This window comes from Vulpes lagopus, chromosome 3 (genome assembly GCF_018345385.1).
Source record: "Vulpes lagopus strain Blue_001 chromosome 3, ASM1834538v1, whole genome shotgun sequence".
Taxonomy (NCBI): Eukaryota; Metazoa; Chordata; class Mammalia; order Carnivora; family Canidae; genus Vulpes; species Vulpes lagopus.
This window is the reverse complement of record NC_054826.1, coordinates 1269035-1294508: the sequence shown is the minus strand read 5'-3', so window position 1 is coordinate 1294508 and position 25474 is coordinate 1269035.

The window sequence follows — 25474 nt, the reverse complement described above, 5'->3', positions numbered from 1 at the left end:
TGGGCGGAGGACAAGCCACCAAAGGGGAAACACGTCAGCATAAGGTCAGGGGGAAACTGGGGATCCCTAGTTGGTGAGGGGGTGAGGGGGATTGTGCCTGTGGCCCCAACATTGTCTCCCACTCCCGTTTGAGGTCCCCTCCACCAGAGAACATGCAGAGAGAGGTGGCTGGGCGCTGGGGACAACTCAGGATGGCGGAGGACAGAGCAGTGGAGTCAGCCTCCGAGGGGCGGTCCCTGTGGCTCCGGGGCCGCTGGGGCCATCCCAGCCCAGGATGCCTTGTGCAGACCCGACCCCAGGGACGCCCCCGAGCCCCGGGGCACTGGAAGGCCTGTGAGGTGTACTTGGCTGCGACCTCGGGAGTCCCGTTAAATGATGAGTCAAGGTGACCCACACCACTGGGCCTGGCACACAAAGGACGCTCAGGAAAACGGAAGTCCCTATTCTTCTCCCCATGTTTGCTTCTTCTATTTGAAATTAAACAGAAGCCAGTGCCATTGCCCAGGCGGTCCCTGACTGCGAGGGACAATTCTGTGACAAAAGGAAAGTGCAGGCAGAGGACTATGGGGGATCCAAGAGCATGTGATCATGTGATCGTATGGCCTCATGATGAGGGTAAGCTTCTCGGGTGATGATACGGTCGCGGGGTCAGGGTGGGCTTCACGGGGGAGGATGGGGCCTGAAGGTAGGAATAGGGTTTCAGCACACTGGGACGTTGGGAAGCCCATTGCAGGTGGCAGACCCGAAGGGAAGGCGTGAACCCTCTCGGTAGACTGCAGGGGTGCAGGGGGCCGGTGGTGGGTGAGATGAAGGGAGGAAATCCTGGGGGTCCTGCTGGGACAAAGGCGGAGTTTGAACAGAACTTAATGGGAAACTATGTTTGTTTTTAGAGACAAGGAAGTTAGATTAATGCAGACGACTCCGGGGGGGGGGGGGGGGGGAAACATGGAGTAGAAATGCGCGTCTGGCGTAGAGTGTGGGGAGGCCCAAGAGGCAGGCAAAGCTGTTTGGAGCCCACGCATGAGCGTGAAAACTAACATCCGGCGGGGCATCCACTGGGTGCCAGGTTCCCTCATCCCTGCCGATAGGGTAAGTAATTCAGTCGAAGTCACGGAGCTAGCTGGCAAAGGGGCATTGCTGGGATGACAGGTGCTGGCGGCCTCGCTTCTAGAAGCTGCGAGAACATTCGCTCTGTGCCGCTACTGGTGGAAGCGACGATGGCCCACATTCAGGGGCAACAGAAGAGATGGCGGGCAGGGAAAGGGTTGGAGAAGATGCATGAAGTCGAAGCTTCACGATTTGGCAAACATTTGCCCAAAGGAGGGTGGGAAAAGTCCAGGGGAACGCCAAGGTTCCCAGTACGGGCAACTGGGAAATAGTGGACCTACAGCAGAAACAAGGCAATCACCGCAAATCTGATTTTGGGGGAAAGCTGTTGGACATGTGGAGCTGAAGAGAGTAGGCAGTGTGTCTTAGCTCTGGCGGCACACTGGACTCCCCTGCGTGGTTACTGGGCGTGTGGATCCCGGCTAGACTGCCCACTGGCATTTCCCAGGTGCTGTCGGGGCTGAGAGCCCCTTCACTGGGAGAAATCTTAGGCTCTGATGCTCCCAAGAAATTTAAGAGCTGGAGAGAAATATCTGGAAGCCAGTTGCACAGAAGTGAGAATTGAAGTCATGGGATTGGGCAAGAGCACTTGGGAGAGTAAAGAAGAAATAAATGGAGGCCTGTCATTGTCTCCAAGGGAATTGGGGCAAACAGTATGAAAGGATCTTGACAAATCCTTCACCAGTTGTAGGGGAGCCGCTCAGAACCTGAGCTACGTTCACAAGGGGAATAAGGGAAGAAATGAAGGATTGGGTTTGGGAAATCTGGATCCTACCGTCGATACTACCTGGTGGTGTGACCCTAACTATTCACTCATTCGACAAACTATTACTGGGCACCTGTTATGGGCCAGGCGTTGACCCCGGGAGTGGGACCGTCGCGGTGAAGGGACTGGAAGTCCTTGCCTTCCTTGAGTTTACATATTAGTTAAAGATTGGACTAGATCGATTCTCAGATGTCTTCTTCCCTATGGAGAGTGGGGAAGTGGGGGCACAACAACTCTTGATCTCAGGGTTGTGAGTTTGAACCCCGTGTTGGTTGGGTGTAGAAATTACTTAAGTGCACGCGCACACACACAAGAATGGGGAGGTGTCAACCTCCAGCACGCCCAGGAAGAGTGGTAATAGAGGTAATGGGGATGCAAGTAACCACCTGGGTATGTTCTAGGCTCATGCCCCCCTTCTCCGCCCTGTTCTGGGCCCTGGCAGGCGATCTGAGTGGGACACATCGATGAGGATCTTGTCCTCCAGAGTTGAGGTGACTTTGACCAGTAGGAGTGGGCATTGCTGGGAGATGGGAGTGGGAGGTCCGGGCCCTCACTGCTTCAGCTCTCCCCCCACGAAGTCACCACGGATTTGCTGTGTCCCTCTCCTAAAGGCTATCAGCCCAGCGGGTGGTGGCTGTCACATCCTGTCGGGACCTCGTAACTGCTTCTTCCCCTTGCCCAGGTAAGTCTTAGAATGTGATACGACCCTGGTCCTCATGGACTCCCCCGTGGACTCTGCCCTGGGGACTCTGCCCACATCTTTGCCAGCACAGCCTTGCTGAGTCCTCCATGTCACCCGTGTGGGTGCGCCATTTGTTTCCATGTGAGTTTTAATACAACCCTCTGTGCTGACTGTCAGAGCCCATGGATGGCCAATACAACTTTTTTTTTTTTTTTTTAAGATTTTATGTATTTGAGAGAGAGAAAGAGCACACGTGAGGGGAGGAGAAGAGGGAGATAAACAAGCAGACTCCATGCTGAGTGTTGAGCCTGACGTGGGGCTCAATCCCAAGACCCTGAGGCCATGACTAGAGCCACAATCAAGATCATGTGCTTAACCGACTGTGCCCCCAGGAGCCCCCCAGGCCAACTTTTGAACTACTATGATGTATAATTCTTTTCACCAGTGGAGATGGCTTTCATTTATTTACTGGGTCCTTACGAACAGCATTTGGAAAGTTCTCCAAATACTCTAGCTTTGCCACTAGGAATCCTTTCCAATTTCAGACCTGAATGTACTTAGAATCAATTAAGTTTTCTCTCCCTTTTGCTCACTTATAGAACCAGACTTTCAGCAGTCTCTGGCTTGACTCTCCCTGCAGAAAAAAATCAAAGAGGGAAAAATATCCTGGAGCTTGATGATGGTGGAATGAGGAGCACGGACACTTAAGGAAGAAGTGAGGGGCATCCCTCCCTGGTTGCAGAGGAGAGGAACTTCTGGCCTCATCTCTGTGCATCTCAAACACGGCCGCACATCGGGGGGCACTTGGTACGTGAGCCCCCCCACCAGAGATCCTGGTGTGGCTGGTCTGGGGGTTTGACTGAGCAACCCTCCAGCAACGCTCCCTGAGCTGTGTCTAACGAGAAGTCAAGATTTAAAAAAAAAAAAAAAAAAAGGCGAGCCCTGCTAGCAACATTAAACGCTGGTGGATTCCCAAATTTACCATCTTGTTCCACGTCTTTGCTTATGTTACTCCTGGCTGTTCATTTCAACGCGTCTTCCCCTTGGAAGCCTTCCCTGATTTCCTTGGCCAGGGCCTCTCCTTTGCTATTATAGCATCGTCTGCTTTGTTCTGGATGGGTCTAGAGATGTGTCTACATCCAGACAGGGCATGTTTATCCTTTAAAAATACATATATCTATTTTTGCTTGGCAGCGTCTAGTCCCCTTGTCTAGGGGGAATCCTCCACCGTACGTTAGAGGAGGCCTCAGGGGCAGATCCTTGCTAGCTGGGACTTGGAACTTTTAATCTCAGGAGCCTAACAACACCCCGGTGAGAACTCAGAGCTCTCACTGTCCGGGGGTGGTGACGGTGGTGGGAGCCTTCAGGGCGCCCCAGGACATGCTGTCACACGACTGACCCTGGCCGCAGTGATTTTCAACACGCTTTCGGCAGCGGTAGCCTCTCTTGGTTCCACTCTGGGTGTCCAGCTATTCTGCTGATTCCTTGAGCCATTCAGTACCCTTTTTAAAAAAAATATCCTCTTTCAGGTCCCCTGGGTGGCTCAGCGGTTGGACACCTGCGTGACCCCAGGGCCCTGAGATCGAGTCCCGCATCGGGGTCCCCACATGGAGCCTGCTTCTCCCTCTGCCTGTGTCTCTGCCTCTCTCTGTGTGTCTCTCATGAATTAATAGGATATATTTTTTTAAAGATATTATTATTTATTTATTTATTTATTTATTTATTTATTTATTTATTTAAAATAGCCACAGTGGTTTCCGTCACTGGCAACGGGGAAGACTAGGCAATATTCTTCCCAACTAGAACCCTCAGCTTCTCAAGGCTGTGGGCACGTCTTGGTCTTTAGTAGCCAGGGTCTGGAGCTTGATGCACTCACCACCCACGATGGACACCTGGACAACGGACACATTTCATAGCCGTGCAAGAAACCATTACGTTGGGGGAAGAAGACTCTCTCCTACTCCTAAATCTTGACATAAAAACGACAAACTATCAGAGACTACCCCGGATGCTCTGTTTTCCAAAGATCTGTAACGTCTCTCATTTTACACCATGCCACTCTGTCACACAGGATACATTAGTTACACCATCAGCATAATTTTTGTGCGTGTAGTCTTTAATCTTTTAAAGGTGCTGAATTAAAAAAAAAAATCTCTGGAGTCTGGTGTCATTACTCCCGGCCCAAGGTGGGATGCACGGAGCCTTTGCAGATGCCTGTCACAGGCAAAGACACACCGTCTGCCCTCGGCCTCTTGACTTCTCTCTCATTCTCTCCATTGCCCTCCCTCCTCCCTTCCCCCCCTCCTCCACTTGCCGTGACAGATTGTGGACTTCACAGCTGCCACCGCGGAGTCCCAGACTCCTGGCTCCCTGAAGGCACCACATCCTGCTAGACTGCACACTCATTACAGGATGTGCTGAGTCCAGACATCCACCGTCAACACCAAAGCTTTATCTTATGCCCACAAGACCCACAGTGCACATCATCTCGACGAAAAGTTCTCAGGCTGGGAACAAGGGCGGGGGCAGAGAAAATAAATGCATGACGATCACTCTCTGCTCTTAACTGCATTTGTTTCCACCAGACAGTGCTCACCTCTCTCTCTCTCTCTCTCTCTCCTCCCACCTTCCCTCCTTCTTTCCCTCTGGTCTTCCAGGTCTGTTTCAGATGGGGAGGCGGGCGGGGCGGGGGGAATAGCCATTGGTGGGTAGCACTAAGGAAACAGGCGAGGGGTGGGGGGATGGGGTGGAGAGAGAGAGGCGAAGATGAAAAGTGGCAAGAAGGAAAGCAAAGCGAAGCCTACCCACTAGGTTAAGACGTTAGACGTCAGGGAAAGGCCTGAAGTCTGCCAGGATCTGCGGTCAAGGAACAAGGGAGCGACTGGAGGAATCTTTTTAAGGGAATTCTTTGATGAGCAAAGCACAACGTTTATCTTCCACTTGATTTTCTTCTCATCCTCCTCCAGCCCTGAGCAACGGAGCAGTGACCTGCGCACATCATGACACCAGCAACCGGTGCGATCTTGCTCTTCCGTCCTAAGCGTTGATCTTCACCCAACACTACGAGGAGGTTTCTCAAACCCTCGCTTACAGAAGCAGTTGGATTACGTTGGGGGAAGAAGACTCTCCTGCTCCTAAATCTTGATATAAACACGACAAACTATTAGAGCCGACAGGCCATAAAATCACTTAATTCTACTCTTCCCTTTACAGATAAAGAAACGAGACGCAGACATTTTGAGTACACAGCTGTTTGACAGAAGAGCTCAGAATAGAGATGTTTCTACTGAGTCATGATAAGAGCGGAGAGGAGCCTTTAGTCAAAGAGGAAGAGAAGATGATTAGGTTGGGGAAGCTCGTGTTAATAATTTATTCTGTATTTGTGTTGTTCAGAATTTGAGGATGCTTTTTGATAAATTATGCATGGTGGAAGAAGGTAAAGAAAGCATCAGATGTCCTAGTACGTCCGATCTGACCCTTTGGGGAAGAACCGTTTCCTCGGCCCATCAAGGGGCTTTGGATGTGCCCAGGGAGCACCTGCTGCAGATGTGCTGAGGCGCACATCTGGGAGATAAAGGAGCCTGGAGGATGGTGGACTCTGCTTGGGAGTGAAACAGTCCACCTCACGTTCTGTCCGATTCTACGTCCGTATGTAGCCCGGGCACTACTCGGCTAAGGTTAACAATTGACCACAGGGCCATGGAAACATAGATTACAACCTTGAAAACAAGTTATAAGTCTTTTGAGAAACAGTGGGTTTTTTAAAATAAAAGAATGGAAATTGATTGAACATGGGCAGCTGGTCGGGCATAATGTCGAAAATCATGATGTGAATATATATTTTCTTTCTGCCTTTCATGAGATGTACTCTTCAGTTTGCCCAAACTAAAGGCAGAAATTCCAGGGCAGCATTTGTGGATTTCTGCTTACGTAGGTGCCCAAGGTTCTGGAACGAGAGAATGGCACGAAATCTTGGGGTTGAGTGAATTATATATACATAATATATATTTGGAAGGGAATAGACAAATGTCTATACATAATAATACCACTAAGCTAGTAGAGTTTCTCTCTTTAAAATGGAACATGGGCAGGGGGTGGTAGTGCCATTTCTGAAAGTGAGCTATAATTATATTTTATCTGTAGGTCTGCATGACAAATGCAAGTAGTAATTCAGCTGGTTTGCTCCGGCCTCTGTGTCCACCCAGCCCCCCGTTGTACCCGACCGTCCTCCCTCACTCCCCCAACCAGATCAATGAATCTGTGAATACCGAGTTGGAATTCAGCCAGGAATATCTGAAAATGCCGTCTCACATTGCCTGAATCTATAAGGAGGAAATTATTCAGACGATTGATGCTCCTTAGGGCAGAACATTAAATTGATCCTTTGGCAAGGAATAGCTCATGCAACTTAACACAGCAATTCCCATAAATACCCGTGTGATTGTCAACCAGGGGTAAGGTTTACCTATTTCTCAAAACTAGACAAGAAGCAGTTGTGTGCACATTTTTGTGTAGTTGTTATGTTCAATATGTGTGTATCTTGACCCGCTCAGACCAACCACCACATAAATCACGTTAAATGAAAGCGCTTTGTCAAGCATGCGCTGGGCGTGCTGAAACGCTTCCATTGTAAGTCTTTGTTTGCAAGTACGTACCTTTCAAGTAAAATTATCCTCTAGACTGACATTTCTTTTTTTCTTTTTCTTGGCTAAGTGGAATTCTTTTCTCAACACAAAGTTTTATTATATTCCCCTCTGTGACACGACTGTATTTTAACAGTTTAAGCTTGAGGAAAGTATATTTTCAACTATCGCTTTCTTATTTTGAACCTAACGTATTTGTAAAACTTTTCTCTCCCAGTATGGCATTTCTGGCATTAATTTGTTTTTTCATACATTCATCTATTCACGCCTTCAGGAGATACTTGGCTGCCTGCCTTGCGTCAGACCCAGTGTTCTAAGTAGTAGGCGTTCACTAATAAGCCAAGCGAACACGGTCCCAGGTATTGATAAAGAAAAATTAAAGCCCCAACTCAGGCTCCACGCTCAGTGGGGAGTCTGCTTCTCCCTTTTCCTCTGACCCTCTCCTCTCTCTTTCTTGAATAAATATGTGAAATCTTTAAAAAAAAATTAAAAAGATGGGATGCCTGGGTGGCTCATTTGGTTAAACATCTGGCTTTTGACCTCAGCTTACGTCTTGATCTCAGGGTCATGAGTGTCAGCCCCACGTTTGGCTCCGTGTTGGGCGTACAGCCTACTTAAAAAAAAAAAAAAAGAGTAATTCAACAGGTAAGCGAGGCATTGGGTAAGAGCGGCATTTTAGGGTTGTCGGGGCAGACTTCCCTGGGGATGTAACATTTGAGCAGGGACCAGAATGAAGTAAGAGAGGAGCCAAGCCGATGTCTGAGGGGCAGACAACACGTGCAAAGACCTTGAAGAGAGAACGTGCTGGGCACTTCCACATAATATGTGCACGGTCTCCTCTTTACCTTTTGAAAATGTCTTCTTTCAGTACTAACTCTGAGTTACCGGCCTTGTGGAATTCAATTGCTCCCTGATTTTGAATATTATGGCCTGTTCCGCTGACCATTAGTTTCAGTACACGTGGCTGTTGTACCATGTGAGAAACAGATATTCCGAATTTAGAGAAAGAACGTTGGCATGGGCTTGCCCTGGCAGGGCTGGTAACCGAAACGAAGAGATGAATAATTAAAGCCTTTGTGGCAACGATTGCAGAAGGTTTCTGAAAATGTTTCATATGAAAAGAGTTAAAATAACACTTTCTTCCAATCATTGTCGAGCATTTAAAGATCTGGCTGTGAAAGGCTTCGCTGGGTTTGGGGAGAGACAGCTCCCCCCTTCCCTCCCCACCCCAATAACAAATGAGCTAGTTGTTCATGTTACTCCATGGATTTCTAGGTGTTTGTGAACGAAATAGAAGACGGGCTTTAGTGGCTCTCTACTAGATACGCCTCAGGGAAGAGGGCTTGACGGGCTCAGATCGTTCTATCCTCAAGACCAAGTTCATACGATGGGACAGCTGGCAGCGATGTGACCAAATCAAGCCACTGGGTTTGTTAGATCTTACCTATTCTTTGGTTGCGCGTGCAGCTGTTGAGCCATCTAGCTGTCGTCCTCTTGGGGCCAGTACCTCTGCCCCCGTGCCCATCACAGCCATCACGTCTCCCCCTTCCCTAAAGATCTTAGCTCCTGACTCACTCCCACCACGAGGACTCCAGGCTCCATTCTTGGGGATTTCAGTGCCAACAGAGCCTCTCAGTTCCTCGACTTTCATGAGCTAATGGTCTCGTCTTCCTCTATCTCAGGGCCCCTCAACTCCTTCCTTGTCTTTCACTTATCACTGCTGCACCTGTCCCACATCCTACCTTTGTAACGCTCTACCTCTAGGACTCTGGTCCCTCCAACCCAACAACGCTGCTACCCTCAAGGCTTCTACCATCTTGTCACGGTCCCTTGCCTCCCTCGTGTCCTAACTTTGCTCCTTCACCTCCAGGACCTGTCATTAAAATCATCCTTTGCCTGACTCTTCCGCTCCTTTGTCCTTCTCTAAAGTAATAGCATTTCCTTGTCTCCCTGAGCAGAGCTAGAGCGATTGGTGGCACTCGGGATTCGTGTTTGCTGACATCAAGTAGTCCGTGTATGCTTGTTGGCAACCCGGCTGCTCCCCCTGGTCACCCACCCTCCTCTTTAGGTGAAAATCTCAACCCTTCTCCTCTCTTCCTGGACCTCTACATCTCAGCTGATGTATTGCCTTCCTGAATTTTCTTGACAAGACTTGAAGTAACCAAAGGAGAACCACCGTAGCTCTCATCACCTCCCATCTCCCCAAGCGTGCACCCATGTAATCTTAATTCTCTTCTCCTATTATGGATGGGCCAACTCTCTGAGAATATCTCACCCACTGGAGCACACTTGTGGACATTGCTCCAGCAATTTTAGATCCTCTCTAATACGCCAGCAATTTCCCCCAGTCTACTGGGACATGACCATCCACACACAGGCATGCTCCTATTTCTCTATTCTTAGAAAAAGGAAAAAGAAATCCCTTGAGCCTATTTCACCTTCCAGCGACTGCTCTATTTCTCTCCTTTCCTTTACAGGAAAACTTCTAAGGAGTCTAACTCTTGGTTTCAGCTCAGGTCCTGATCTCATGGGTCAGGGGGTTGAGCCCTACGTCAGACTTCACGCAGGGACTCTGCTTGAAGATTATCTCCCTCTGCCATTCCTGCATACACTCCTTTTCCAATTTTTCTCCTCCAATTGAATGGATTTTAGCCAGATTTTCATCCCTTTAAAGTCCCAAAATTACTCCTACCAAGATCATCACCGAGGGCAACATTGCCAAGTCCAATGGTCTTTTCCTTGGTGTTTTTCTACCTTGACACACACGTACACCTCCTAGCTGTCTTCTCACTCCCCGTCAGCAGGAAGTCATGTTGGCACCTACTTCATGGCGATGTTTTTAGCAACAATGTAGGCAAGGGGGCTAACATGTAGTAAAAACTCAATAAACATAACCTATTATAAAAATGGCTGAAATGGTGGGTTTTTCAATCTCTCACACCATTGGAGCTTCAAGTGAGACTTAGGAGACCATATACCTTGCCTACCTTTATATTCTATGATAATAAAACACTTGCATCTCAAAGCCCTTGTTAGAATTAACGCAAGAAAGTACCACTTCTGATGAGAAGCAAGTGGAGGTGATTGAATATTAAAATTGATGGTCAATATTATTGAAAACTCCAAATGCAAGTGTGGATAAGCATGAATGCTGTAAAAGATTGTTCTAGTGACCTGAAAGGTCCTCTTGGTCCTGACTGCTCACTGTTCCCTGGGTGGCAACAGGAGAAACTCAAGCTTCTCACATGACCACTTGCTCTGGGTTCCAGCGAACGCTTGCTCACGACTGAGCCAGCTAGAAGGACGTATCCCGAGGGGTATTTTGCCAAAGCGGATGTCTGCGGTATCTGCGGGAGATCCACCGTCGAATACAAGTTTGGCAAATTCTGGATTGAGATTGCTTTTCCGTGGCAGGACTTCTGAAGGCCTCCTCCATTCTCCTCTGCATGGTAGTCTTCATACAGATGTCTTTTCATTGGGGTTTCCCAAACCAAATACTATGGGGGATTTTTACTTTCTTAAAAGAAATATCTTTGTATTATGTTCCTCAGAACACTTTTTGGGATAGAGCATACCACAACTTACATTCTGCCCCATTTGCTTGACCATTTGCTCTTTGGGGCCTCGCCTAGTATGTGACACGTGATAGGTGTTTAATAAATATTTGCTAAAGGAACGAAACAGAAGCAAATGCCTGCCGATCTTTAAAGACGGATGTTGAGCACTACGTCATTTGCAACTATTCATGGTACAATCCCTGGTCTTGGATAGTCACCATATAGGCAACTCCTTTTGTCCCAAATCTAAGCTGCACATTCTGAACGGACCCCTGCAGAAGGATTCAATATTTCAAGATAGGAGGAAAGAGATTTTAGCCATCAGTTTGTGTTTGAAAACTAAGTTTACGGATCGTATACATGCATAATTTCGCTTTAAATAAGTGGCTTTGAAGAAGTGAGTTTTTCGTCCTCAGAAGGTTTAGAGCACAGGGTCATGAGGTGGATCGTGTACTTCGCACCTCCTGCGTGCCGGGCACGATCTCAAGGCGTGGTGACTGGGGGGAGCGCCGAGCTGGGAGGCCGCCTTGTCAGGTGGCTCACGTTCTACTGGGGAAACGGGCGGAAGCATGTGGCTTAAAAAGTGAACAGATTTAAAAGCGAATTAGTTACAGCCTGAGTTACATACTGTTAAGGCAGCAACAATGAAGTTAAGTGGAGGAGAGCCGGGGGGCAGGAAGCCACCAGGTGTGGCAGGAAACACAGGGACAGGGACGGAGCGCAGGCCGGATGCGCGAGCGGGGATGACGTGGAAGGTCGGGTGTCGCAGGCGCGCGGGGCCGCGGAGGGACTGCAGGGCCATGGGTGGTCACATCCCCCCTCCCCTGGCTCCCGTGGCTCCCGTGGCCAGAACCTGGGAGGCAGCGGGGCTGAGGTGGGCCTCACCTGCGGGACGGCGGCCCACAGGTGGCTCCCTCTGGGCCCCGGGCCCGGCCCCAGGTGTGGACACGCTTCGCCGTGGGCTGGGAGCTGTTCGCTCAACGGCCCAGCAGCCCAAACCCCGTATTTTGCACATCCCATTGTTTTAAACGTTCCCCAAATAAGCAGAGTGTTTCGCCCTATAGAGCCTGGCTTGTTTGCACACTTGGTGCTACCCAACATCTCCTGCCAAATAGGAGCTGAGCCCAGGGCCCTAAAGACCCCAGGTTCCTGCCGCTGCCCATTGGGAGCCCTTGGACCCCTGCTGGCCTGCAGAGTGACGTCACCTGGGTGTGTGGGGCCCTCTCTGCACCCCTGTCCTCTCCCCTGGGGGTGCCCTGCCCTCCTCCTCTTCTCCTGGAAGGTGGCCCCATGTGCTAGTCTCTGGACAGGCTCGGGCTGGGGGTGCTGCCCCGACCAGCGGGTTCCCCAGCACGGCCCCCCAACAAAGCTCATGTGTGCCACGGCCCCCTGCATCCTTGACGGGACCCCAAGGGCCTCCCATTCCTGGCCAGCGGCCCCCAGCATCTGCGGCTCGGCTGCAGCCGGAGGAGGAGGTGTCTCTGTCAGAGAGGCCTGGAACCAGAGGGGCAGGGCCCGGCCCTAGCCCCGTCCCAGTCCCCAGCCCATCCCTGTCCCCGACCCCCCGCCCACGCAGTCCCTGGGGGGCGGCTGCAGAAGCTCTAGCCCGGAAGGCAGTTTCCACTTCCAATTCGGGGACGAGCGCGGCGGCCTCGGAGAAACTGCCACGCAGGGGAGTTTAGACCCTCGGTGTCAGGACGCAAGCCCTCCCGTCGCGCTCGGCTCCACCCGGCCGTCCGGCCGCCTGTCCCAGGTGTGGCGCAGGTGGCCGCAGGCTGCATGGGACCCTGGGCCCTTGGCCGCTGTGCTGGGGCCTCGAGCCTCGCCAGGTGGGGCGACTCAGTCGAAGGGCGTGGGGGGGCCTGGCTCTCCTCTCCCGGGGCGGAGCGGCGCCCAGAGCGCTCCCAGCGGGCGCTTGAACACCACTGACGTCCCGCGGCGCGTCTTTGAGCAGGAGGGCGGACGGGCTCCAAGGCAGCCCCCACCCCGGGGCAGGACCCCCCTGGGGCAGGCTCCGGCCCCCCCACAGGTCCCTCTCAGGGTGGGCACCCCAGGGCAGGCCCCCCCGGGCCAGGATCCCCCCCAGGTCAGGTCTCCCCCAAGCCAGGCCCCCCAGGCCAGGCCCCCCTAGGGTAGCCCCTCCTAGGGCAGGACCCCCTCAGGCCAGGTCACCCCCCTCAGGCCAGGCCCCCCTGGCCTGGGGGAGGACACCTGGGTGTGTAGGTTCCTTTTCCTGAACCCAGTAGGCAGGGCCTGGCCCAGAGCGGCTGCCTGGCTTTCCCGCCTCTGCCCGGACGGGGCGACAGGCGCCGACTGTCCCTGAGCCACCCCCTGCCCCCCGGGGCCACGGTGCTCCCCACGCCTGCAGGCCCCCCGCCACTCCCCCTGCCACTTAGGAAACCGCTCAACCCTGGCCCATGGAGATTCTAATTGTTTTCTTATTTTTTACTCCCCCTGCTTTCGAGTTACTACGGTGCTTGTCTGCTGCCTTCGGGGGCCAGCCATTCCGGGGCATCCCCCCCAGGCCTCAAAGCCACAGGATCGCACCCCGAGCCTCTCTTGGGGGCCCGGAGCATCTGGTAAGGCTGGGCCCCAGGCTCCAGGCCATGCACCTGACCTGCGGGCGCCCGGTGATCCCGTGACCGTGACTGTGACCGTGACCGTGACCGTGAGCGCTGCGCCAGGAGTTCCTGGGAAGTGCCGGGCAGCATCTGGGGTCCACGGCACTGGAGCTTGCTCACGGGGTAAACCGAGTAGTAACAGCTTGCCAAGGACCTCCCTTGTGCGGCCAGCGGGGGACAAGGGGTGCTCGGGGCTCTGGGGCCAAGCAGCTCGGCCGCTTCGGAGGGCTGTGCGGCTTCCTGACTCGATGGGCCTTACCCAGGGGCCCACGAGGACCCGTGACCTCAGGCGGGCTCTCCTCTGCCCCCAGCGGGCCCGCGGCTCTCCGGGTGGCTCCCCGGGCCTGCGGCCTTCTTTTCGTTTTCACATGTATCACCATTGTCTCTAATGCAATGCCACCCCGGAGAAGCAAAACTGCAAAACGTGCGTGTGTGTGTGCGTGTGTGCGTGTGTGTGTGTGTGTACATACATATGTCAGTGCACTTTCTATGCACAGAGCCTAAAATTTATCATATGTATATACTTGTATGATTTATATTATGAAAATGTATGCCTATATACAGTACATAGCATATTTATATTTATATGATTTATAATATTTTATGCACATAATTTCTCTTGTCATAGGAGTGTGTGTGTATATATATATATGATGGGCACACTAAATATTGGTATGTCTACGATCCAGCTACATCAATTGCTTGTTCCAAAATTACAATATACAGGCTGATTCAATTTTCTTTTTTAAGATTTTATTTACTTATTCATGAGACACAGAGAGAGGCAGAGACACAGGCATAGGGAGAAGCAGGCTCCATGCAGGGAGCCCGACGTAGGACTCGATCCTAGGACCCTGGCTGGGGTCACACCCTGAGCCAAAGGAAGACACTCAACTACTGAGCCCCCCCGGGCATCCCTGATTGAACTTTTTAACATTACTTTCTAAAAATAAAGATTCATGGTTTTTTTTTTGCAGAAGACCTTGGAAACAAAATAAGGAAAAAGGACAAAATTCATGAAATCACTGTTGATGTCTTGATGTAAGTACCATATTTTAATAACTTATGAAGTCATTGGTTATGTACCACTAAGAAAGATTTTTTAAGAAACAAGGAGAGGAATTTAATGAAATAATAGGAATTCCTGCTCCTCAGCTTCCAAGTAACTCTGGGACACAAAAGGTACAACAGGCCAAATAGAAAGAACAGAAAGAAACTTTAATTCTTAACTTAGTACTGGAAAGAAAAAACTCTCCCTTGAATAAGTTGAATTACAAGTTGCTACATACATGCAGGCTCGTGGTTTACAGCCACAGCTCCCATGCGGTTCAAAACTCCCAAAGAAGAGAATTTAATTTAATTTAAAAACCGGCAGAAGCAATTCCAAGTTCTCTCTGGAAGAATTCTGTTGGCAATTATAAGACACAATTTTAAGGTGCAACCAGGTGGTAAAAGAAGAACGCATCGTACAATAGATAAAATAGTTTATTCTGAATGTATATTTAAGATTTTCTTTTCTTAAAAAAAAAACGAGATCATATTCTGCGTGCTTTTTCTATACAGTGGGTTACGACATGAGTTTTAGAGTCAGACAAACCTGTACTCCAACCACAGCTTTTCTACTTCCTGGCTCTGTAAGGTCCTCACCTAAGTACTAAGCTTTAGCAAAGCGTTCAAGTGAGGTGAGGAAGTACCTACACCAAGTACATCACTGCTTCTAAGCTCATTCCCTGAGGTGCGATCAGGGAGCAGTAACAGCACCCCAAGGGCTGAGCTTAATGTCAGGTGAGCACAGAAACTAGCAGGTAGTAGGTACTCATGCGCTAAAAAAATACATTATCATTAAAAATATACATATCGTCATCTGGTTTCTCACTGGGCAGTCGGTCACAGCATCTCTCCGTTCTAGGAAACGTAGATCTACACTTTTGTCTTTGAGAGCTGCCTAATAAGTTGAGAGGGACAACAGGAGGCAGCATTTAGATTTTTCCAATTTTTCTATGTGTAATCAAAGCTGAAACAGAAATCTGTATACACATATTTTGACATATTGTTACTTTTTAAGATAAATTGCTAATAGAATGCTTATTTAAAAAGACTTTCTTCCTTCCTTCCTTCCTTTTTTCTCTCTTTCTTTCTTCCTTTCTCTTTCTTCCTCTTCTTTCTTTCTTTCTTTCTTTCTTTCTTTCTTTCTTTCTTTCTTTCTTTTTCTTTCTTTCTTTCTTCTTCCCTACTTCCTTTTTTAGCAGTAGGCTCCATGTGCAGCATGGGGCTTGAACTCACAGCCCTGACATCAAGAGGCACACGCTGCACCAACTGAGCCAGCAGGATCCTCCCCCCCCCCCCCGCCAAGATTTTATTTCTTTAGAGCAGTTTAAGCTTCACAGCAAAATTGAGAGGAAGGCATAGAGTTTGTCAGTACGTGCCCTGCCCCCCGCATGCATAGCCTCCCCCGTCATCAACATCCCCTAGATCCCCTGCCACAGTGGGAAATTTGTGACCACTGATGGACCGACAGAGACACATCCTAATCACCCAGAATCCATAGTTCACATTAGGGCTCACTCTTGGTGTTGTGCGTTCTATGGGTTTGGACAGATGTATGATGTATCCATCATTATAGTATCATACGGAGCAGTTTCACTGCCCTAAAAATCCTGTGGGCTTCAGCTATTCTTCTCTCCTCTTTTCAGACGGCCTTCTTTCCCTTAAGTCGTATGCATTTAAAATTTCCTCATGTCTTTTCATGGCTCGATAGTTCATTTCTTTTTAGCACTGAATAATATTCCGTTGTCTGGATGTACCGCCGTGTGTGTATCCACTCACTGACTGAAGGACATTTTGGCTGCCTCCAAGTTTGGGCAATTATGGATAAAGCTGCCATGAACATGTACGTGGATGTAAGTATATACGAAGCAGCACAATTGCTGGATCCTATGGCAAGAGCATGTTTGGTTTTGCAAGCAACTGCCAATCGGCCTTCCAGAGAGGCTGTGCCATTTTGCACTCCCACTAGCAAGGAAGGAGAGTTCCTATTGCTCCAAAGCCTCATCCACATTTGGTGTCATCCGTGTTCTTCATTCTGGCCATCCTAATAGGTATGTAGGGGTATCTTGTTGTTTTAACTGTTCATTTTTAATTTTTATTTATTTAGCCAAAATCCGGTAGTGAATAATTGCTCACCTTTTAAATAATCTTTTAAATTCCCTTTGTCATCAGATACTTGGCCTGGTCTGCTTTTAAAATTGCTTCTCATCTCCTTCTACTATGATAAAGGGCTCCTCTATCTGGCCCTTTATCTGACTTCTTAGAGACCTTCTCTCTGGCTTCCTTTGGACTCAGAGGCTACATTAAGTTATCTTCAAAATGTTTTGGTGGGACTCCATCCAATGCTTTCTTTTATTTGCAGATATTTGTTTTATCCTTCCTGGTTTTGATTTGCTAGTTCTACCTTCCCAGCAGTCTTCTCTAGTAGACAGGATCTGCTACTGGTTCCACTACGCGTGACCTTCTTCTTTGCAGTTGGAGCTCCTTTAACAAAAGAATCTTAAATGGAGCTTTGTAGCCTCCAGAGCCTCTATTTGGGAAGGACAGTCGATTTTCACTGAGTCCAGGTTATGAATCATGAGTCAAGTTTTGTAAGAGACCCTGATGTCCACGTTACCATGACTGGGACGCAAGCTGTGTGTGGTATAGTGACAACGGCCCGAATCCTGTAATGATTCGTGAGGTCACCGTTCTTCTCCAACTTGCTGACACTGCAAGCTACCAAGTGTCAAAACAAATGCTAATGTTACAATTAAAATAATAAATTATGTGGGACATAAAACTAGTTGCACAGGAGGTTCAACTAACATATCACACGTTGATGAAAACGGTCAAACGAGACACACGGGTGACAATTGCTGGAAGAACGGTGGAATCGGGCTCATAGAATTTCAAGCACCGTAAGGTGACACAGCTAACAGTGCACCAGATAACACAGAGCATAGAGTGACCCCAAGTAAATGTCCGTTGCTAATTAATGGATCCCGTACCAGCATACGGAAAACAACCTGGTTCAGGAAAGACAAACAAGGTCATTGTACTAAAAAGAGACAACACTGTGTTCTAAACTCTGTGTTTTAAACTCTGTGTTGAATGAACCCAACTGAAACAGTCTAACAATAGAAACTGAAAACATTATTTAAAGACAGTTGCCATGACGTAGGGTAAATGGGTGTATTCATTTTTGTTTTTTTAAAATAGATTCTATTTTTAAGTAGTTTCTACACCCAACATGGGGCTCAAACTCAACCTCAAGATCAAGAGTCACGTGCTCCACTGACTGAGCCAACCGGGTGCCCCTGTATTCGTTTTTTTTTTATGCTGGGATAACAGATTACTACAAATTCAGTGGTTTAAAACAACACCCATATATTAATTCACAGTTTATGAATTCACAGAAGTTTTAGTGGATTTGGCTGATTTCTCTGCTCCAGGATCTCACAAGGGTAAAATCAATGTTAGCACAGAGATATGTGTTTTGTTTTGTGTTTTTCTGGAGCCTCTGGGGAAGAATCCACTTTCAAGCTCATTCATGTTGTTCACAGAATCAAGCTCCTTACAGTTGTAGGACTGAGGTCCCCATTTCCTTGCTGGCTTTCTATCCCCTTTATGTGGCCTCCTCCATCTTCAGGCATCAATGGCATGAAGAGTTCTTCTCTGGCTGCAAGTCTCTCTGACTTCTCCTGTCTTCTTCTCCTACCTCATTGTCATGCCAGCAGCAGAAGTTCTTTGTTTTTAAGACCTACTGTGATCAGATTAGGTCCACCCAGGTGATCTCACCTGTTTGAGGTCAGTTGTGCTACATAACATAACATAATCACAGGAGTGATATCTCCACTAATTCACAGGTTTTGGGAATATATTATGGAACGTTGGGGTCCCTTCCTGGAAATTCTATCCACTGCAATGGGGTGCTAAAGACACACAGAAATCTCCAGCCTTATCGACACAAAAGTTAGAGACTCTTACAAAAACACATTCATGGAGAGCTTTGGTTGTCGAGCTTCTGTTTGAAGAGTAGTTCAGATTGCGTGATGGCTTCGCTTCAAGCTTCTACCTTATTTTAGCATTTTTAAGTTTCTTTTTTCCTCCTCGCCCTCAGTAATTAGCCACTGGACTTTGTAGACAAATATTTTTTATGTCAAGGTGATCATGAACCCAAAAAACAAGTAGCTAAGCTTTTAATGGTACAGATTTTGTATGTTGTAAAAGCTTATAAAGAATACGCACACATGCAGTAATTACTTGAATGAGCTACACCTTTATACTGTTTTGGTTTGGAGATAACATCTCCTTACGAGGTAGCATGTTCTACTAAAGTTTTCTTTTGTCAGCTTTTGTAGAAGTCAGATTAGGAATTAGGTCTGAGGACAGTCTAAATCCATGAAATGTTGTGACTAGGGCTGATTCTATAACTATGGGATTTTATTATTTACCCTTTCTGATATAACTTTGGAAAGCAATGAAAGCTGGTCTCTCGCTGGCTTTCATCTCTTGTCATAAATACTCTTTATTCTTTTTTCTCTTTGGCTCATATCTTCTCTTGACATATCATATATTTCTTTCTTTACTGTATATCTGTCCCCCTAAGTAGAATGTAAGTCTATGAAGGAAGAACCTCTAGGTTGCTGTTTCAGTAATCCCTGTGCCTGAATGGTGCCTGGCATATGTAGTAAGTGCCCAACACTATACGTTGGATGAACAAGTGCATAAAAATTTGGCGGGACGTCAATTTTCCTAGCATATGAGTTCAAGTGTATGAGACTATCTGCCTTTATTATATTAGAAGCTATTGTCAGGAGAAGTGAGATATTTCAGATGGTTTATATGCCAAACGTAGATGTATGTGAATTTTGACTCTTGGTCACAGAGATGAGAGTCACCTCTTTGAAGTAGTTCAGCAAAAGAGGCAGGTGGATTTGCAGGGAATTGTGACTTCAAGTCAATCTGTGGTGCAGACGAGGTGGGAGTCACCCGGCCACCAGAATTCATTACCGGTGCCATTTTTCCGAGTTTGTGACCCAGAGACATAGTTGAGAATCAGAATTAAGCGAGAATCAGCCTGGATTCAAGGGCAGTACACTGAGCCTCCAGCAGTTCACCAGTGACACTTCTGGTTTTCCTGCCCTAGCCCTGGCTCCCAGGTGGTCTCTGCTCCAGTGGATCATCATTCTGGGTCTGTCTGTCTCTCCAATTTGGGGTAAAGGGGGATGAGGTGGGGCTGTGAGTCCTGTGACTGGACTCCTCCAGCAGATTTAAAAAGAAATTGTTGGTTTTTTTCTCACTCATAATTTTTTTTGCAGGAAGAGGTTGTGACAGTTGGTCAAAACTGATATTTCAGTTGGCTTTTTACTTCTTGTTAGGATGGTGTAGCAGCTGCAGCAATCTCTGATCCCCTCACATGCTGACATAGAAACCCAAGGTCCTTTGAGTTTACTTTTTGGTATTTTGATAATTATATTTCAATATTACTGCTTACTTGCCTCTCTAACACTGTTTGTTGTATTTTATGATTAAAAAAACCGTAGGAGGGCAGCCCGGCTGGCTCAGCAGTTTAGCGCCGCCTTCAGCCCAGGGCGTGATCCTGGAGACCCGGGATCGAGTCCCACGTCGGGCTCCCTGCGTGGAGCCTGTTTCTCCCTCTGCCTGTGTCTCTGCCTCTCTCTCTCTCTCTCTTTCTCTCTGTGTCTCTCATGAATAAATAAGCAAAACAAACAAACAAAAACTCTATTATTCTGAGTCCCTAGACTTTACAAAAATGCCAAGAGAATACATGGCACACACAAAGAATTTTAAAACCCCCGATCTAATTGGATTGGGAACCAAAAGATTGGTGTTTGAATCCATTTTGTTGGGCAGTCTGGTCTTCCAAGTTTGATAGAATTTCATGGAGCTTTAGGGCAGTGAGTGATAATTATATAAGGCAGCTTCTCAAAGCGAGTTAATCCCGTGGCACCAGGCGTTCACCAAGCGGTTGCGGGCCTAGAACCTCCAGCCGCCTCTGCCCAGGTCTGGCTCGGGGCGCTGCAGCCTGGCCACGGCTGCTCTTAGGTATCACTGGAACGTCGGTGAGAATAAGAAGGGACATCCTGCAAGAAGCCAAGTATGCTGACGCCCGTCAAAGAGGACACTCTGCTGTCGGGCCCAGGTCTGTAGCGGGTCAGCCAGGGTCTGAGAATGAGGAGTTGGCCCGGGGGCCGCACCTGCCTGCGGAGGCCGGGGAGGCGCAGGGATAGTTGTGTCCCCCCGCAGTGTGTCATCTAGGGCGGTCCTGAGAGCCTCACGGCCAGGTGAGCTTCGGCGGGGCTGGGGGCCCGTCCCTCTGCCAGCAGCTGCTCGGGCTGCGGAAGGAGGAGCAGCCGGGGACCTGGCAGGCCCAGGCTGGGAGCCGCGGGCAGGGCATGGGCCGGGGAAGCAGGGCACGGGGTTTGCCTTGGTGCCTGCTGCTGCCCTGGCGCCCCACGGCCCCTGTGACCTCGCTGCCCCCCGGGCGGGACCCGGGATGGCCAAGGCCTCTGGCAGGAGGCAGGTGTATGTGACCCAGAGACAGGACGGCCGAGTGCAGTTTTCAAAGTGAAAACTGAAGCTGTGCCTTTGCGGATCATAGAGGCGGATCCCTGGAGGCAGGTGCAGCCTAAAGGGAAAGAAGTAATAGAAGGGCCCTGTTTCCTGCTTCAGCTCCGCTACTTCGAAAAGGACTAATCCAAGAATCCAGTCTCAGGGGATGGCTTGGTGCCCACGGTAGGCAGCGGCGACGCTTGCATCCTCTTTCCAAAAGAAGGCACCAGAGTTCCATTTCTGTATTCAAATTATCTTCTCATAAGATAGTTGGGTAGAAGAAGAATTTTAGAGGGTTTTTTTTTTTAATGGACAACTTAAATAATCCTTAATGATTTTCCAGCTCTTCTTTCCAATTTACCAAACCCCGATTATTCATCTAGAATTTCACAGCAAACAGAGCCCCCAATTTCTGAATCATTCTCAGATCTTCTAGCAAATTCTCACTCTATCATAAAAAAATGTTTCATAAATAAGCCTGCATGGGCTATAGGAGAAAGAAGAGAAGAACTGAAGTGAAGTGGAAATTTATGCAGGACTAAGGAATTGGGATGGTCTAGCAGTAATAGCAATTTTGTTTTTTAAAAACGTATTTTATTTAAATTCAATTTGCCAACATATAGTATAACCCCCAGTGCTCATCCCATCACGTGCCCTCCTCAGTGCCTGTCACCCAGTGCCCCCGTCCCCCCGCCCACCTCCCCTTCCGCAGCCTTTTGTGTGTTTCCCAGAGTTAGGAGTCGCTCATGGTTTGTCTCCCTCTCTAATGTTTTCACATGTCAGCTTGTGAGGGGATTAGAGTTAGGATCCTACTTAGGATCGTGTTTCAACTTTCAGGAGTATGACTTAAGGACCTTAGTTGAGGAAGGAAAGACCAAACAGTCCTGATAAACACAGACTAATGCCTTAGTTTATTTATTGACTCCTCAACTCAGAAACTACCACAGAGAGGTAGAAACTGAAGGGAAAGGCATAGAGCTTTGAGAACTCACTAGCTTTATTTTCCTCTTGTCTATTAAATACTAAGGTATTTTACTTATTGTTACCAGTTTGGGGAAAAGGCCATATAAAATTATTTTCTGGGGATCCCTGGGTGGCGCAGCGGTTTGGTGCCTGCCTTTGGCCCAGGGCGCGATCCTGGAGACCCGGGATCGAATCCCACGTCGGGCTCCCGGTGCATGGAGCCTGCTTCTCCCTCTGCCTGTGTCTCTGCCTCTCTCTCTCTGTGTGACTATCATAAATAAAAAAAAAAAAGAAAAAATTATTTTCTGATATTCTGATAATTGTATTTATGGAGGATGTTCATTTTCAAAACTTTTGGACAGGTAGGAGGATTCTTTGGAAGAGAAGGGGGACTTATGTGCAACAAATCTGCAGATTGTTAAAAAAAATAATTAAAAAAGGAGCCAGAATAAAGAAAGAATGTGGCCTATACTGTGGGCATAACACACTTCAAATTGATTTCATCAGGGTTTCTTTATCTGGTGTCCATGTACTTTTGTATTTAGGGAGGCTGCAAACATGGATGGGAAAAATTATATTCTTATTTTTTAAGATTTTAACTGAAATTGAGCACTTCCTTCAATTATGAACATAGATTTTATTAGACTGTCAAAGGGATTCATGCCTGGCACATACACACAAAAAAGGTTAAAACTTCTCAAATTGCAGTATTTTCACCAATACTTGGGAAAATAAAAATTTCTCATGTTTGAGCCAAAATATCAGTGCTTTCAACTCGTAAATATATGAATCTGGTAATAAATGTTTTAGGCCAAGGGACACTGATAATATTATCCACCACACTCTACATATATATCATCTCAGTCTCTACAACTGATATTCTCAGTTCAATTCTGTTTTTCGAGCACTATGAACAGATACTATCAAGACTCTGGGAGCTCTAGTAATTGCAAAAGCTTCCAGTGTTTTGAAGCTGCTGGGTACATGGTGACTATAATAAAAGGAATGTGTGATTTTTTTTTTGAGAGATAAGAAGCAATTATTTAATACCTTCCTTGGACTCTGTGTGTCTTGGAGGAGCTTAGGTCCTTAGTATTGATTGCCTTCTTACATTCTTCTATTGACCCGGTTTTTTGAGCATCCACCTTGTACAATGCATGAAGCCAAAGTAGGAGGGGGGGGGAGTAGTGTTTTGTCAGGCCTTTGGAGGCATCCATTCATTCACCCACACAGAATATACTCTTCCTGGACATCTCATGCAACTTAGACCAGATGAGGTCATTTCTACCTCCCTAACCTCCCATCCAATTCTCCAGGTCACTAAGACCAATGAACAAAAAATATACAGAGAGATTGTCACAAACTAATTCATTCTAGACCACAAATGAAAGCTTGTTTCCCAACGGTGGTGCCCCAGAAGTATCATTCAGGTCTTCAGTATATGCCCTTTGGGAATATCAAGGCTTTATCCGATTTGAGTAAAGTCGGCTTATTTGATTTGTGTTCCGTATACAAAACTAAGATAATTGATGAAACGATATTGGACATTTCTGTTGAAATGCTGAGTCTCCTGATTTAATGCTGAGGAACGTAACTTTCAAAAGAAATTATAAAGATTGACTCTTTTGAGTGTCAGTTTAACTCTAACAATATCTTAAGAATGATCAGCTGAGGCAATAGAAAACTAAGATCAAATGTCATTTCAGTGTTATGTAAAGAATGCTAATTTCATGCCTGTTTGTCACCAAGTGGAATATATTTTTAAAATAGTTTTTAAGGTATTTGTCACTTAGCATCTTTTGTCCATGTGAGGATGTACAACTCTGTCCACTTCCATGAGGAAGATCTCCAAGCCCTGGTCCTCACATTCTTTCTCAAGCCAAGAGATGGAACCAACGAAATAGGACTCTCTCCATTTTTGGTGCTGTGCCGATTCTTAGGCGAGTAGTTCTGTACATGTGCCAGATCTCAGGCAAGCTAGTTTACCAAATCCCAGCGTCTGGGATGCCAACTCTGCAAAACAGGCATAAAATAATAATATCTACTTCGCAGGGTGTTAAGGAGATCAAGTGAGATAATTCTGGTGAAATGCTTAGCAGAATATCTTGTGCACGGTGACACCGAATACGTTTGTCACTCTTACCATCGTCGTATTGTTATTATGCCCTGCCAAAATAAAGCCATTGACATGTACGTCACCAGCTTCCCGTCTCTTCTCCCTCTGTAAATTTACTTTCTCCATCCCATCCTTAGTTTTGACCCAGAACGAGGTGTGCTTCCTCTCGCTAAGATTCCATTCTCCATTTGTATAGTTGGCCTGATTTTTTCACAACACTTTCTTGATCTTCAATCTCTTCTTCCCTTTGGCTCTTTTGTTAGGTCTTTAAATGTGGGAAAACTCATTCTAATCTGAACAAAAAAGACAAATGCACCCCTTCTGACCCTATAGACTGTACAAACCCCCTCAACTGCCCCATCCCTCTCCTGTTTTCATTCAAAGTTCTTAACCTTTAGACCTGCAATCCCGTCTTAACCATTTCCATCCCCTACTTTGCACTCTGAGCGCACTATTTGTTTCTAGCTCCACTCCCACACCCACCACCCCTCCAGCAACCCTGTTTGTTCTCTATAGTTAAGAGTCTCTTATGCTTTGTCTCCCTTTCTGATTTCATCTTGTTTTATTTTACCCTCCTTTCCCCTGTGTCCCTCTGTTTTATTTCCTAAATTCCACGTATGAATGAAATCATATAATAATTGTCTTTCTCTGATTGATTTATTGTGCTTAGCATAATGCCATCTAGTTCTATCCATCTGCTAACGTCTTGATCTTAGGGTCATGAGTTCAAGCCCCATGTTAGGCTCCAAGCTAGGCATGGAGCCTACTTAAATTAAAAAAAAAAAAAAGAAACTCTAATTGTCCATAATAGAACAGCATTGTGATTAATACAGACACAAATTGTTATTCGCAAATAATTTATAATCTAATAACTTATTTTTGGCTAATTCTTTCCATCACCACAATGAAATGATAAAAAGACTTGCCATTAATCTCTGTTTATATTAACAGTCATTAATATTCATTAACAATATTTATTTTTATTAATAAGCATCAATATCTGTTTATATTAATATTTCCAAGATCATTTAAGTCCAGCCTTTTGTATATCAGAGGCATTTATGGCTATAGATCTATTTCCAGGCCCAATCCTTCTTTTTCTCATTTCACTATAAATAAATACCTTGAACACTTTATTCTGTCTCGCAACTTAGGTTAAAATTGAATTTAACACTCAATTTACAATTGCAAGTGGCTGTTTTTATCTCATTTTACCCTCAAATTTCAGTTGAGGTTCCTTGGTGAGTGTGGTAGATATGGATGGCTGCTTAGCCAACAGCCTTCTCCCTTCTTTCTTCCGTCTTGTTTATGGAATACCAATTGCGTTCAGGAACCTGACGAGGGTGGTTTACTAGTCTCTTCCCCAGGAGACGAATCTCAATTGTTCTAAGCCAATCAAAGCAAAGGCAATGAT